At 40.1% G+C, this 13932-nt stretch overlaps 2 non-coding genes across 2 annotated transcripts; both read right to left on the bottom strand.

Moving 5' to 3' along the window:
• Positions 1-13271: 13271 nt before the first annotated feature.
• On the bottom strand, positions 13272-13344 carry trnav-cac (transfer RNA valine (anticodon CAC)). The gene has a single exon. It is a non-coding gene; the product is annotated as a tRNA-Val (tRNA).
• A 123-nt stretch (positions 13345-13467) lies between these two features.
• On the bottom strand, positions 13468-13540 carry trnaf-aaa (transfer RNA phenylalanine (anticodon AAA)). The gene has a single exon. It is a non-coding gene; the product is annotated as a tRNA-Phe (tRNA).
• Between the last annotated feature and the right edge of the window lie 392 nt (positions 13541-13932).

Here is a 13932-nt window from a genome sequence, read left to right as displayed (position 1 = left end):
CTCGGAACTGGACGGGACCAGCACATCATGGGACTCGGAACTGGACGGGACCAGCACATCATGGGACTCGGAACTGGACGGGACCAGCGGGGAAAAGGGCTCTTCAGAACCATGGATGAGGATGGATGGCATGGCGAAGATGGTTGGAGCCATCACCGGGGTGATGGTGATGCGGAGACCTCTCTCCATCAGGATCCTGATGAGGTAATCCGTCAGGTCATGGCCAGCCAAATCCATCTTGTCTGGGTTGGTCGTTCTGTCAGGTTGTGTGCAGTTAGCTGAAGACGAGGATGCAGGAACTTCAAAGTAGTTAATTTAATTACAAAATAAACTTCAGGAACATACAGAAACAAAATAACAAACTCCAGGAATTCAGAGACACAACCATACAAGGACGACGACCAACAAACACTGAGGGAAAACACAGGTCTTAAATGGACAGGGACTAATGGGATAATAAGCAGAACACAGGTGAAGAAACTGAACACAAACGAGGAGCGGGAAAACTAACAGGACTGAACCAAAATCACAAAGATGGGGGGAAACAAGATCTCAAAACTGAAATAATAACAGGACTAAACCAAAATCACAAAGACAGGGGAAACCAAGATCACAAAACAGACCTCAAAAACATTGAAACATGACAATAGTATTGGCTATGTTGGAATTTATATTTATTTATATTTGTGTATTATTCAGAATTTATGGTATATTATGTATGATATATTATGGATCCGATACAAGATGCTTCTTTCCTCTCTCTCCCTGACATGTCTGCCGATCGCAAGCTGAAGCCCAAAAGGTACACTAGGGCATTAAACATGAACACCCGGCCTCTCTTACAGCAAAGCAGCCCAGAAAGAACCAAAGGAAACTCTAATCTCAAGCCTCAAATCAGCCCTGAAAAAGCACGGCTACCCACTTTCTCTGGTGACATGAGGAACTATAACTGCTGGAAGACTGAGTGGGAGGACCTACAAGAATTGGGTAACCCACAAGGTGTGGAATGTTTAAAAAGGTTCCACTTATTAAATAGTCTGCACGAAAAGGTCAAGAAGGATCTTGTCCTATTTAGCTGTGGATCCGCCGATGATATGTTTAGGCTACTGGACAGCAATTACGGGAACAGAGCGAAAATAGTCCTAATGGTCACCAACGAGGTCCAGTCTCTTCCCCCCGATAAAGGAAACAATCCAAGAAGAACCATTGAATTGATACAGGCTGTGGAAAGGGCACTGTGCAACCTCCAGATTCTTGGTGAAGAAGACGCCGTGAAGAACTGTGTTGTTGCTCAATCTCTTGAAAGCAAGCTTCCCAGTTCACTCAAGAAGGAGTGGATTATGCACAAAACTGACCCGGCAAACAGGTTCTCTCCACTGCATCATTTTGATTGCCTCATAGGATTCTTGAAGAACCATGAGGAGATTCTTGAGGAGTTGGACCAGCTGGAGCCAAGCCCTGCAGATAAAGGCCCTGTGGAAAAGGGTGCTGCAGAATACCCAGATAAGAGAGGGAGGAAGGCATTCATTAAATCCAAAGCAGGTCAGTAGGACGACTATCCCAGCTGTACTGTCTGTGAAGATGACTCACATGCCGGCAAGCTATTTGCGTGCAAGGTCTCCAGGGAAGAAGATCTCTTAAGAAAAAGGGCCCATGTGAAGAAGCTATGGTTGTGCTCCAAGTGTTTGCGGCCTCACCCCAAGGATGGGAAAGGATGCACACCCAGATACCTCTGCCCAAAAGTAGACTGTCGGAAAGGAGGGGTATCGGACCACAATTACCTTCTGTGTCCTAAGCCACAATTTTTATGGAGCAGAGTACCATAAAAATTGGAGGAAAGAAACTTTGCCTAACCAACAAACAAGAAGAGTTTCTTGCAGAGCTTACTCCAGAACAAAGAGAGAAATGCAAGAATGTGTTCTCAAACTAAATATCATCAACTGTATGTGCCAAGGCTGGAGATGGACTGCAAGAACATCCAGTGGTGATGATGCTGATGGAAGTAATGACAAACTCGGGTTGCCTTATTGGCTCACTAATCGACCTCACATCTGACACCAATTATATCACCAATGGAACAGCTGATCGCCTTGGACTGTGCAGTGAGAATATCAGGCTTATAGTCCATGGAGTCAGGGGGATGAAGAAGACTGTCCTTACCAAAAGATATTCCCTGCGGTTGAAAGTGAAGACACCCAAGGGAGAAGTGGCAGAGTATAGAATTCTCTGCTATGGCCTGGAAGACATCGCAGAGGTGACTCAACCAGTCACTGCCAAGCAACTGAAGAAGTTCTTCCCCAATGTACCCAGAGACGAACTGGTTCGTCCCACAAAGATTGACCTCCTTATCGGTCACCGGGAAGGTCGTCTTGTTCCCCAGCCAATCAAAATTGTGGGAGACCTCGTCCTCTGGGACGGCCCGCTGGGGAAGACTGTTGGGGTACCCATCCCGATCTTATTGAGACAGTCGATCTGGCAGTATACCACCCTGAAACTCACCTTGCAAGGACCATGAGATCAGCCTCGATGGCGTATAAAGAAACCATCATACCTCAAGAAGAGGAAGGAAATGCGCTTGTCCGGAGCACCTTAACCACCAACAAAGAGGTCTTCGAGTGGTTTAGTTGGGACAGCATCGGGGCTTCGTGCAGTCCTCAATGTGGCGGCTGCAAGTGTGGTAGGTTACCCCCTGGAGCGAAAGAGGAAGAGCGGGACCTGGAAAAGATAAAAGAATGCCTAACATACGTATTGGCAGACAAACACAGTACTCTCCCCACTGGGACACGGCTTATCCCTGGAAGACAGACCTCACAACACAACCAGATAATCGGCAGGCTGTGGAGGCAACCTTTAGAAACACTGAGAAGCGTCTGGAAAAGGAACCTGTGTGGAAGGCTGCATACAAAGAACAAATACATGAAATGGTTTCAAGAGGTGCTGCTGCAAAACTCACAAAAGAGGAAATTAATAAGTGGGGAGGACCTAAATGGTACATCAGCCATCTGGTTGCTCCAAACCCGCACTCCACTTCAACCCCAGTGAGAATTGTGTGGAATAGTAGTCAAGAGTTCCGAGGCATAAGTCTAAATGATCTCCTTCACAAGGGTTACACTCAGTAAATGATCAATCTTTAATTCTCAGACCTATCTCTCTCAAGTTACTACAGGAACAGATACAAATTCAAACTTTTATTCATGGATATTTTTCTCCTTCCTCAACACTGATCGTAAACAACTGTCAAATGACTTGCAGCAGTGGCTGCAAACAAAAACTGTCAAATTAAAGTAACATTTTTTATTTAAACAAAGTGCAAAAAAAAAACTTTAACAAATATTTACAGGTATTTCCTGAATTAATTCAAATGTAGGGCCCTATAAAATCAGTTTTATTTTTTCCCATTTTCCCAAATTCCGTTTTATTTTTTCCCAAATTACGTGTTTTCCATTTTAACTTTTGCAAATTCCGTTTTTTCCGTTTTAATTTTGGAAAATTCGTTTTTTTCCGTTTTAATTTTGGGGAATTCAGTTTTTTTCACCCTTTACTGTTATTTTAGCCGTAAAAAGAGTGTGCTTTTAATGTTAATGATTAAAATGTACACAAATAAAATAGGAATGACCTATTTGACCTAGGTAACAGACATTTAATCTTACTTTTCAGCACAAATACTACATGATGCAACGTAACACTGGGTAACACTTTATATTACGACCCGCAAACAACTGCGTAAGTACACCGAAATTACGGTGTACGTTTCTGTAATTATATATAATTACCGAAACGTACACCGTAATTTCGGTTTACTTACGAAGTTCTTTGCAGGTTGTATATCTGCTTGTTACCCCTTTATTACCCAAAACTTAACATGTTGTTTACTTATACCTACACGGAAGTGCACTATAATTACAGAAACGTACACCGTAATTTCGGTGTACTTACGCAGTTGTTTGCGGGTTGTAATATAAAGTGTTACCTAACACTGCACTCTAAATTACTTCAAGTAACAACAAAATATGGTTAGGAGCTTAAAACTGTCCAGTAAAATAAATTATATTAGTTTATGTAAGTTTAAATAAAAGTCACACTCTGTCTCTCTCTCGCGCACTGTCGAGCGCGCTCTCGGACACCGTCGGACGGTCTTTGGTCCAGTCCGGCGCCTCATAGACAGACGCAGTGTGCACGGAGGGGATGGGTGTGTGTGTGTGTGTGTGTGTGTGTGTGAGAGAGAGAGAGAGAGAGTGTGTGTGTGTGTGTGTGTGTGTGTGTGTGAGAGAGAGAGTGACAGACAGACGGAGGGAGAGCAGGGAAAGGAAATGCAACTAAAAGCGTTAAAAAAAATCAACGAAACGCAATATGTGGTGGCCGGTGTTGATTCTTCGCCACGAATTATGTGTGGGAAACACTTCATAAAAGTCACGTGTGAACTGCTTGGCTCGGTACTGAGGGCTTAGCGTCGAGTTTCTTAACTTTTTCGCTGAGGAAAGCAGAGCCGTGGAGTCCCGCTTCGCCATGCTTTCATTGTTTTGATGCCGTCATTGGAACTGAAATGACGGGAGGGGTTGTGTCGCCCAGATTTTCTTCCCCCGTTCTACATTTTCCCCAGACATACGTTCTTCTCCCACACAAAAACAGAATTTCATTCAAAATATGTAAAATTCCGCGAAATTCCGCGTTGACACTAGATTCCGTGTTAATTTGCCAATTTCGCGATCGCGAAAATTATAGGGCCCTACAAATGACAGGCAGCAACAGAACATTAAACACTAACAGATCTCTCAAGATCACAACATCTTCATTACAATCCAGTTTAACTTTCTTTCATACAAAAGTTCTTATTAAGATGTTTAGTTGTTGATGTCTTATTGAAAAAAAAAATTATGGTGATCAATATTTATTGGGCTCTTAACCATTGACTTTTTAACATTAGTTTTTCTTTCGCTGCTTTAACTGTCCTTCTGATACATATTTGTTATGCCAAAAAATGCAGGAGTAAATCTCATCAGATGAAGTTGGTCATGTATTGGTGATAATGTGGCATTAACAAGTGGAGGGAAAAGTAAATCACAATTTAATCTAATCCTACTATGTGAAGCACACCACCGAATGAAAGCAGCTAGCCTCCCCTGTTCCACTCCAAGTCCTAAATTGCTCCAGGAGAGAAAAGAAAAGAGAAACACATTAACTAGGGACTGCAAAAGAAAACTACTCTAAATAATAAAAGAAAGAAAACCAAAATAAAGTTTACAGAAACTGTGTCGTAAATATGAGGCTATAGCACTCAGGAACCCTGACGACACCACATACAGCAAGAGCAGATATACAGTATAACAGGACATTGAATGAGGCGAGAAGCGTAAGCACTTTACAATAAAACAATATAATACATTGCAGAAAAAAAGAGAAAATAAATTGGGAATAGGCTATGGTAAAGCTGCAAAATAGATAAAAAACAAAAGTAGGGTTTAAAGATTTTTATGTTCCATTCCCCCTTTACCTTTAACAAAAAAATCTAAGAGGTAAACTAAATTCACAAAACCCCAAATGTAAAAAAAGGGTGAGGCTTACTTATGATTTGGATTGAACAAACACCAGATGTAAAGCTGTATGGTTACCAGTGTTGGGTAAGTTACTCAAAAAAGTAATCCACTACAAATCACTAATTACTACTTTAAAATTGTAATTTGATTACATTACTGATTACTGCAAGTAAAATCAGATTACTAATTACTTTACTTTCAAGTTACTTTGAAAACCTATTAAAACTACAAGAATATACTACAAAGTGAAACTCAGTTCTTTCCGTAATTTAATATTGCAGACATCCCAAGTCTCCCAGAAGTTCCGGGAGTCTCCCGCATATTGATAGCGGCTCCCTGATGCCTGCAAATTAGTTCAAATCTCCTGGAATCTAGAGCGAGCGAGCAAGAGCGCGCATGTGAGAACTGTGCTCCAAACTGTGTAGCGCGCGCACGGCGGAGAGGGAGAGAGCGAGAGACCTTGCGTGTGAGTGCGTTTGAGCCTCATGAAGCACGTTCTCCGGTAATTCATTAAACCGCATGCTCATTAACTGACGCAGCCGGCCAAATGTGATTAGAAATGCAAGACACAACTCTTTGCGCATGGGCGTGCGGTTTGTGTTTGGAGCTCCGTCGAATTGATTCATAAATCCTTGATTTTCTTCTTTACCACTCATTTATAAACAAGCACTTTCTATTTTTATAGCATGTGAACTTATCTTCAATACCTTTCCTTATAAAAAACAATCGGATTGCTTTGATTTAGCTACTTAGATCCAACTTTTCGAATCTCCGCTACTAGCCTTTAGCCCGCTAGCATCGCACGCGTGGCCTCTCGCCTATTGATTGTCTCATTTACACCCGTTTCACTGAAAGGATACGGGTTATATCCAGGATTTCAGTCCTAAATTAGAAGTGATATTGGTAGTATCACTACTAATTTACTGTTCATCTGTTATAATGGTGAATATATCGGATGTGTGTCTAACGTTACCTCTGAGTGCAGGTGAGGACACATTCGAGCTGCATTCGTTGCTGTTGGAGCTGGAGTCCGTGGAGAAGCAGATCCGTGGTCTGCTAGAGAGGCAAGCCGAGCTGCGAGATCGGCGTTCAGCGCTTGAAACATCACGCGCCGATGCTCACAAGTCAGTGGTTAGTAACTTTTTGACTACAACCTCATCTTCTCCGTGTGCCTCTCTGCACAGGACGCAAGCACCCAGGATGCGATCATCCCTTGCTTCATTCACTCCGGCACCGACACAACACCATGAGCCCTGGATGATTCCTCAGCGGAAGACACGAGCCAGGACAAGACCAAGAACCTCTCCGCCTCTCCCGGTCTTCGAGATCTCCACCCGGAACCGCTTCTCCCCTCTTCACGAGTCGGAACGCGACAACGCCGTGATCATCGGCAGTTCCATCGTCCGTCATGTCCGCGCTACCTCAGGTAAGGGTAAGGTGCGCACTCACTGCTTTCCTTGTGCTCGTGTTCTAGATGTCGCTGCACAGGTTCCCGAGATCCTGACGGTGACGAACGCGTCGGAGCTGTTGTGCTGCACGCGGGAGTGAACGACATCAGGCTGCGGCAGACAGAGGTTCTGAAGAAGGACTACAGGAGCCTGATCGAGACGGTACGTAGCACATCGCCTGAAGCAACGATCATCGTGTCTGGACCGCTTCCCACGTACCGACAAGGACAGGAAAGGTTCAGTAGATTATTTGCACTATATGAATGGTTAATGTCATTGTGTAATGAAAGGAAAAATCCTTCTGCTCGTGCACCAAGGGCACTCGCGTAGTCCACTCCACCAGGATACTGTTATAAGCATGAGCCCCGTCTGATCGGTCGTGGCGGCGGTGTTGCAACAATCTATAGAGATATTCTACTTGTGATAAATGTTACGCTCTTAGATGTAAGAAAGAAATCCCTATTATCTCTAGCCTTGGCTACTGTATATAGACCTCCAGGGCCCTGTGCTAATTTCCTAAAAGAGTTTGCAGACTTTCTCTCAGATCTATTGGTCAATGTCGATAAAGCAATAATTGTTGGAGATTTTAACATACACGTAGATAACACAAATGATGCGTAAGGGGCTGCGTTTACAGATTTATTAAACTCCTTTGAGGTCAAGCAAAACGTCAGTGTTTTCTGACTCATCGTTTAAATCATACACTAGATTTAATTATATCATATGGAACCAATCCAACCGATATAGATATTGTACCGCAAAGTGATGATGTCACTGATCATTACATGATAACTTGCATAATACGTACTGCTGAAATTTGACATGTTGCGCCACGTTATCGACCAGGCAGAACAATCCTTCCAACCACTATAGATAGATTCTCAAATAGCTTACCTGATATATCTCTGCTGCTCAGTGAACAAAAACAAACAGATGAACTAGAGGAAATGACTAGCAGTTTGAGCACCATTTTCTCTAGTACACTAGATATTGTTGCACCAATTAGATTAAAAAAGGTTAGAGAGAAAACTAAAGCACCATGGTACAACAGTGCTACGCATGTTATCAAGAGAGAAACTTAGAGCGTAACTTAGAGCGTAAATGGAAACAAACTAATTTAGAGGTCTTTAGAATCGCGTGGAAAGACAGTATGTCACGTTATAAAAAGGCTCTAAAAGCAGCCAGGGCTGAGCATCTCCGCAAACTAATAGAAAATTACCAAAATAATCCAAGGTTTTTATTCAACACCGTAGTTAGACTAACAAATAAACAAACATCACCAGAGCAAAATATTCCGTTACAGTATAATAGTAATGATTTTATGTATTTCTTCAATGAGAAAATAGAAAGCATCAGAAACACAATTGTAAATGTACAATCTTTTATGGTGTCTTATGATTCAGCCTCAATTATCGCCCCTCAAGAACAACTACACCGCTTTACAACTATAGGACAGGAAGAGTTAAATAAACTTATCATTGCATCTAAACCAACAACATGTTTATTAGATTCAATACCCACTGAAATAAGTGTTACCTGTAGTGGAAGAGCCTCTTCTCAATATTATTAACTCGTCTTTATTTTTAGGTCATGTTCCAAGAATATTCAAACTGGCAGTAATAAAACCTCTCATTAAGAAACCGCAATTAGATCCAAATAACCTAGCAAATTACAGACCCATTTCAAATCTTCCATTTATGTCTAAAATTCTAGAAAAAGTTGTGTCCGCTCAATTGTGCTCTTTCTTGCAAGAAAATGATATCTATGAAAAATTTCAGTCAGGATTCAGACCGCATCATAGCACAGAAACTGCGCTAGTTAAAATTACAAATGATTTACTTTTAGCTTCTGACCAAGGCTGTATCTCAATACTAGTTCTACTCGATCTTAGCGCTGCGTTCGACACTATAGATCATAAAATACTCTTGGATCGACTACAAAACTACACTGGTTTTCAGCGACAGGCATTAAGCTGGTTTAGATCGTACTTATCAGACCGTTATCATTTTGTCTGTTTAAATGGGGAAAAATCAAAAATAACGTCAGTAGATTATGGAGTGCCGCAAGGATCGGTGTTAGGCCCTCTGCTATTCTCAATATATATGCTGCCACTTGGTAATATTATAAGAAAACATGGAATTAATTTCCACTGTTATGCTGATGACACTCAATTATATATTTCATCACGACAGGATGAAAACACTAACTCATCTAAATTGACAGAGTGTCTAAATGATATAAAATGCTGGATGACGTGTAATTTCCTGCTATTAAATTCAGATAAAACGGAGGTATTACTTATTGGTCCAAAAAACTACCCCCAAAACCTTGTACAATACAACTTTAATTTAGAAGGATGTCCTGTTACTTTATCGACTACAGTAAAAGATCTGGGTGTTATACTAGACCGCAACTTGTCTTTCGAAAATCATATTTCATATGTTACAAGAACAGCCTTTTTCCACCTTAGAAACATTGCTAAGCTACGTAACATGCTATCTGTTTCTGATGCAGAAAAGTTAGTTCATGCATTCATGACCTCAAGACTAGATTACTGTAATGCTTTATTAGCTGGCTGTCCTGCATCCTCAATAAACAAGCTACAGTTAGTGCAAAATGCAGCTGCTAGGTCAAGAAAATATGATCATATAACACCAATTTTATCATCTCTACACTGGTTACCTATTAAGTTCCGTATCAATTACAAAGTATTACTACTGACCTATAAAGCCCTAAATGGTCTAGCTCCTGTGTATTTAATGGACCTTCTATCGCCCTACAATCCATCGCGTTCTTTAAGATCACTAAATTCGAGGCTTCTGGTCATTTATATCTAAGTCCACTAAAGGAGGGAGGGCCTTCTCGCATTTAGCTCCTAAACTCTGGAACAGCCTTCATGATATTGTTCGAGGCTCAGACTCGCTGTCCCACTTTAAAACTAGATTAAAGACGCATCTCTTTAGCCAAGCATTTACATAATGCTTACCTTTTATACCACTGTTGAATCAGATCGAATGCATTAATATTATGAACAGCAGCTATGCTAATTATTTCCCATCTGCTCTTCTGCTGTTATCTCGGGACGCTAGTCCCGAGGTAAATAGCGTTCGTCAGCTCCAGTTTGTATCCAGCCTCTCACGGAGACTTCAGATCCCCCAACACCTGCGATGAGACGACTAAACGCCTGTGAAGAGACGACTCGACGCCTGTGAAGAGACGACTCAACGCCGGCGATATGTTATGCCCTAAATTACTACATGATTAACTAACTGTATTTTTTTCTACGTACATTTCTGAAATGCACTTTCTGTAAAGCTGCTTTGAAACAATATGTATTGTGAAAAGCGCTATACAAATAAATTTGAATTGAATTAAATTGAATTTTAATAAATATTTTTCTTAACAATACATTTGTAACGCAAGTAACTTAATTTTATTAACATCAGTAACTGTAATCAAATTACATAATATTTAAATGTAATGAGTTACGTTACATTACATTGCATTACATTACATACATTACTTTGTAACACGTTATACCCAACTCTGATGGTTACTCACAACAGGTGCCATGGCTGTCAATCAAGAGATTTAATACGAAGACCACATGTACCTGAGAGCAAATTCTGCCACAAGGCCAACGCCACCAACTCCGCTTTTAATTTAAACTAGAAATAGCACATATTAGCCTTGAGCTGTTCACATTACACCGTCAGTAGAGTCTTAACATACCTGAATAGGAATGGGAACGGAAATGCCAGGGAGAGGAGACCCCACCCCATTGGCCAGCCAATCCATACCCCAAACTAAACTAATCAGATGATAAAATCACTTATTCTGCCACAATAATATTACATAAAAAACAGTAGCAGTCAATTTCACATGATTTACAGTAGCCTTGTGATATTGTGGCATCAGTATTATGACAATCTGTTATTCAAATTACTTTTAAAGGGTTAGTTCACCCAAAAATGAAAATTCTGTCAGTAATTACTCATCCACATGTTGTTTCAACCTCGTAAGACTTTCGTTCATCTTCGGAACACAAATGAGGATATTTTTGATGAAATCTGAGCACTCCTCCACAGGCTTTTTAGGGATTTTCTTCTCTGTGGGCCTCGAGTGAGTTTACTAGTGTAATAGCGCAGCGCTTCTGTCGTCACATAGGCTCACTATTGGCCGACGCTGGTCATGTGTGTGATGCGTGTGACGTGTGAAATCTTTCAGAGTATCACGGCACTGCATGAATTTCTGCAGTAGTATTGGGATGTGAAATTAACAATTAATATTAAACAATTTAATCAGAGACTCTGATATCAGTCAATCAGGCCACTTAAAGATGACTACCGTAATTCCTAAAATAAAAACCGGTAGTCAATTAAACGCCGGCTGGGCCTCTGATAGTGGCCGGGGGCGGGGTCAACACAGACAATTAAAGGCCGGTCTTAAATTAAGGCTGGGGAAAATTTAGTGTTGATAGGTAATCTCCTAAGTGACTTTCATGTAATGACATAACGTAACATACTCATTTTCCACTAGATATTTCCCTCTAACGTTCCCAGCGGGCACCTTGACATCAATGTAACATCAATATGACATCAAACAATATGTCAAAATGTTGTTGAGTTTCAACAACAAGTTTCCCTTTATCAGGCTCAGGGAATGAGTGCAGAAATTTCATGGAAAGACTTTCAGCAGTCTCCATTCTATGAGGCTGAGAAGCAGAGGTGGATTGAGGAAAAGAAAAAATGACTTCACTGACAAATGACATGCCCAGACCTCAAATACTGTTTATAGCTCAAAGACATTCCTTGCACAATCTTATGCATATATGTATATACATATTATTGCACTTTTAATGTATATATATATATATATATATATATTTTTTTTTTATTTATTTATTTTTTTAAATATTTAATTTATTTCCATTTGTTCATTAAAATACCAAAAGTATTGTATTTTATTGTATTGGATTGTATTTTAGTGTTTTTTTAAGTTCATTTATTGACTTGCATTATTTTATCTTGCTCAGATTTGAAAAACACTAAATGTTAAGCACTGGTACTATTATACTCTGTACATAATTGTTTAATTTAAAATACTTTTTTTCTTGTTTTTTCCTGTTCTCCTCAACTTTAGATATTATTATTGCTGTTGTTTAATCTATAATCTATCATTTTAAATTGTTAAATTTATTTCCATTGTTCATTAAAAATCAAACAGTTTTGTCCTTGTTTGCATTGTACTTTAGTTTTTTTAAAGTAAATTTTATTGACTTGGATTATTTTATCTTGCTCAGATGTGTAAACACTAAATGTTAATAACTGTTATCATTAAACACTTCATAATTATTTGATTTAAAAAATCTTGTTTTTTTCCTACGTTCTCCACAGCTTTATATTTTATTATTATTATTATTAATGTTATTGTTGTTTAATCTATACGTATTCAATACATTACCTTTTTTAGTTTTACATAATAATATGTATATTTTTGTACTATAAATAAAACGAGAAACTTACTATTTGATGTTTACTGGTTATATTTCATATATATATTGGATTTCTGTACATAGTTAAACAAATATAATGTAAATATCTCAATGTAAAATGTAAAGGTCTAAAACATTATCAAAATGTTCTTTACAATTTTTCACATTCAAATATTTTCTATATTAAAGAAAACTAAACCCTATTATAATGTAAATGTTTATTAAGGTAGTTGCACATTTTGTACATTCTACACAATAACTAATCTTACAAGTTTTATTCTATTTTGTGCACAAAGTTAGTTTATTATATGTAAATCGTACTTAACATGAGTTTCTAATAATTTTTTAATCTGGATACACTTTATGGTGTTTGTGGTCGAGACGGGACTCGAACCTGTAATTTCGTGTAGTTTTTCAGGCCCGCCTTGCTGGAATTCCCTGCGTTCTTATTGGCAAGCAACGCTCTACACCTACATACGACTGGCCGCATGGTGTAAACTAAACGTGATAACCACTACACTACGGAAACTTGATTTGGACATCAGTCCCACCTCTTCTAGGGTACGCTTGTTCAAAAGCTACTGAAGCTATAGACTGCCCAGTGTTTTTAACATGGCAAAAAGCTGCTAATTTTGTTGGCAGACCAAACATTTTTTATTACTGTAAAGGAAACCTCAATGGTCATTTGTTTTATTTTTGTCCTTTTCTAAAGAGATTAAACCACAAACATCCGTGCAAGTGTACTGACCTGCTCAACAGAAAATCGCATACGAAATTTTTGCAAAAACCACCCACAGTTTCCGCCCAGTTTCGAACTGGGGACCTTTCGCGTGTGAGGCGAACATGATAACCACTACACTACGGAAACACGTCTTCAGGTTGCAGACATAAATCTTTAGGTGCACGCTTGTTAAAAAGCATATAAAGGAAATGAGCGCTACACCCACCTAGCGTGGCAAACAGTTTAAAGTTTCTGTGAGAATCCAACCGCTGCTTCTGCTCGGTTTCGAACCGAGGACCTTTCGCGTTTTAGGCGAACGTGATGACCACTACACTACAGACACCTATTGACGAGGTGCATGTTCTTTTTAGGAGATGGCTCCTTCCCATAATCTACTCTGCAAGCAGTGTGACAGTCTGTAAATTCCAAACAACCGAACAGAGGTCATTCGGCATGGCAGTCTGCCTACAGCTCCTTGGTACGATGGCCTTCACCTGTTTCAAAAGCAAGGGTTTTGTAGCGAATTGCAGCATTTATATTTAAAATGCCTCCGCTTGTTTTCACCCAGTTTTGAACTGCGGAAGAGAGAGGTATAAGGGCGGCTTTCGTCAAACTGACAGTTTTATTGCCCCCCATAAAGCCTCCCCGTTTATGACACCGTGGGACTCCCCCGAGATACTCAGCCCTCCCCTCCCCTCCCCTCCCCTCCCACTTCCGGCCTGTACATCTGTGCAT

This window comes from Siphateles boraxobius, unplaced genomic scaffold (assembly GCF_051911475.1).
Source record: "Siphateles boraxobius isolate OS27281-9 unplaced genomic scaffold, OSU_SipBor_1 51, whole genome shotgun sequence".
NCBI lineage: Eukaryota > Metazoa > Chordata > Actinopteri > Cypriniformes > Leuciscidae > Siphateles > Siphateles boraxobius.
The sequence above is the reverse complement of the archived record's forward strand: the minus strand, read 5'-3'. Positions and strand labels throughout refer to the sequence as shown.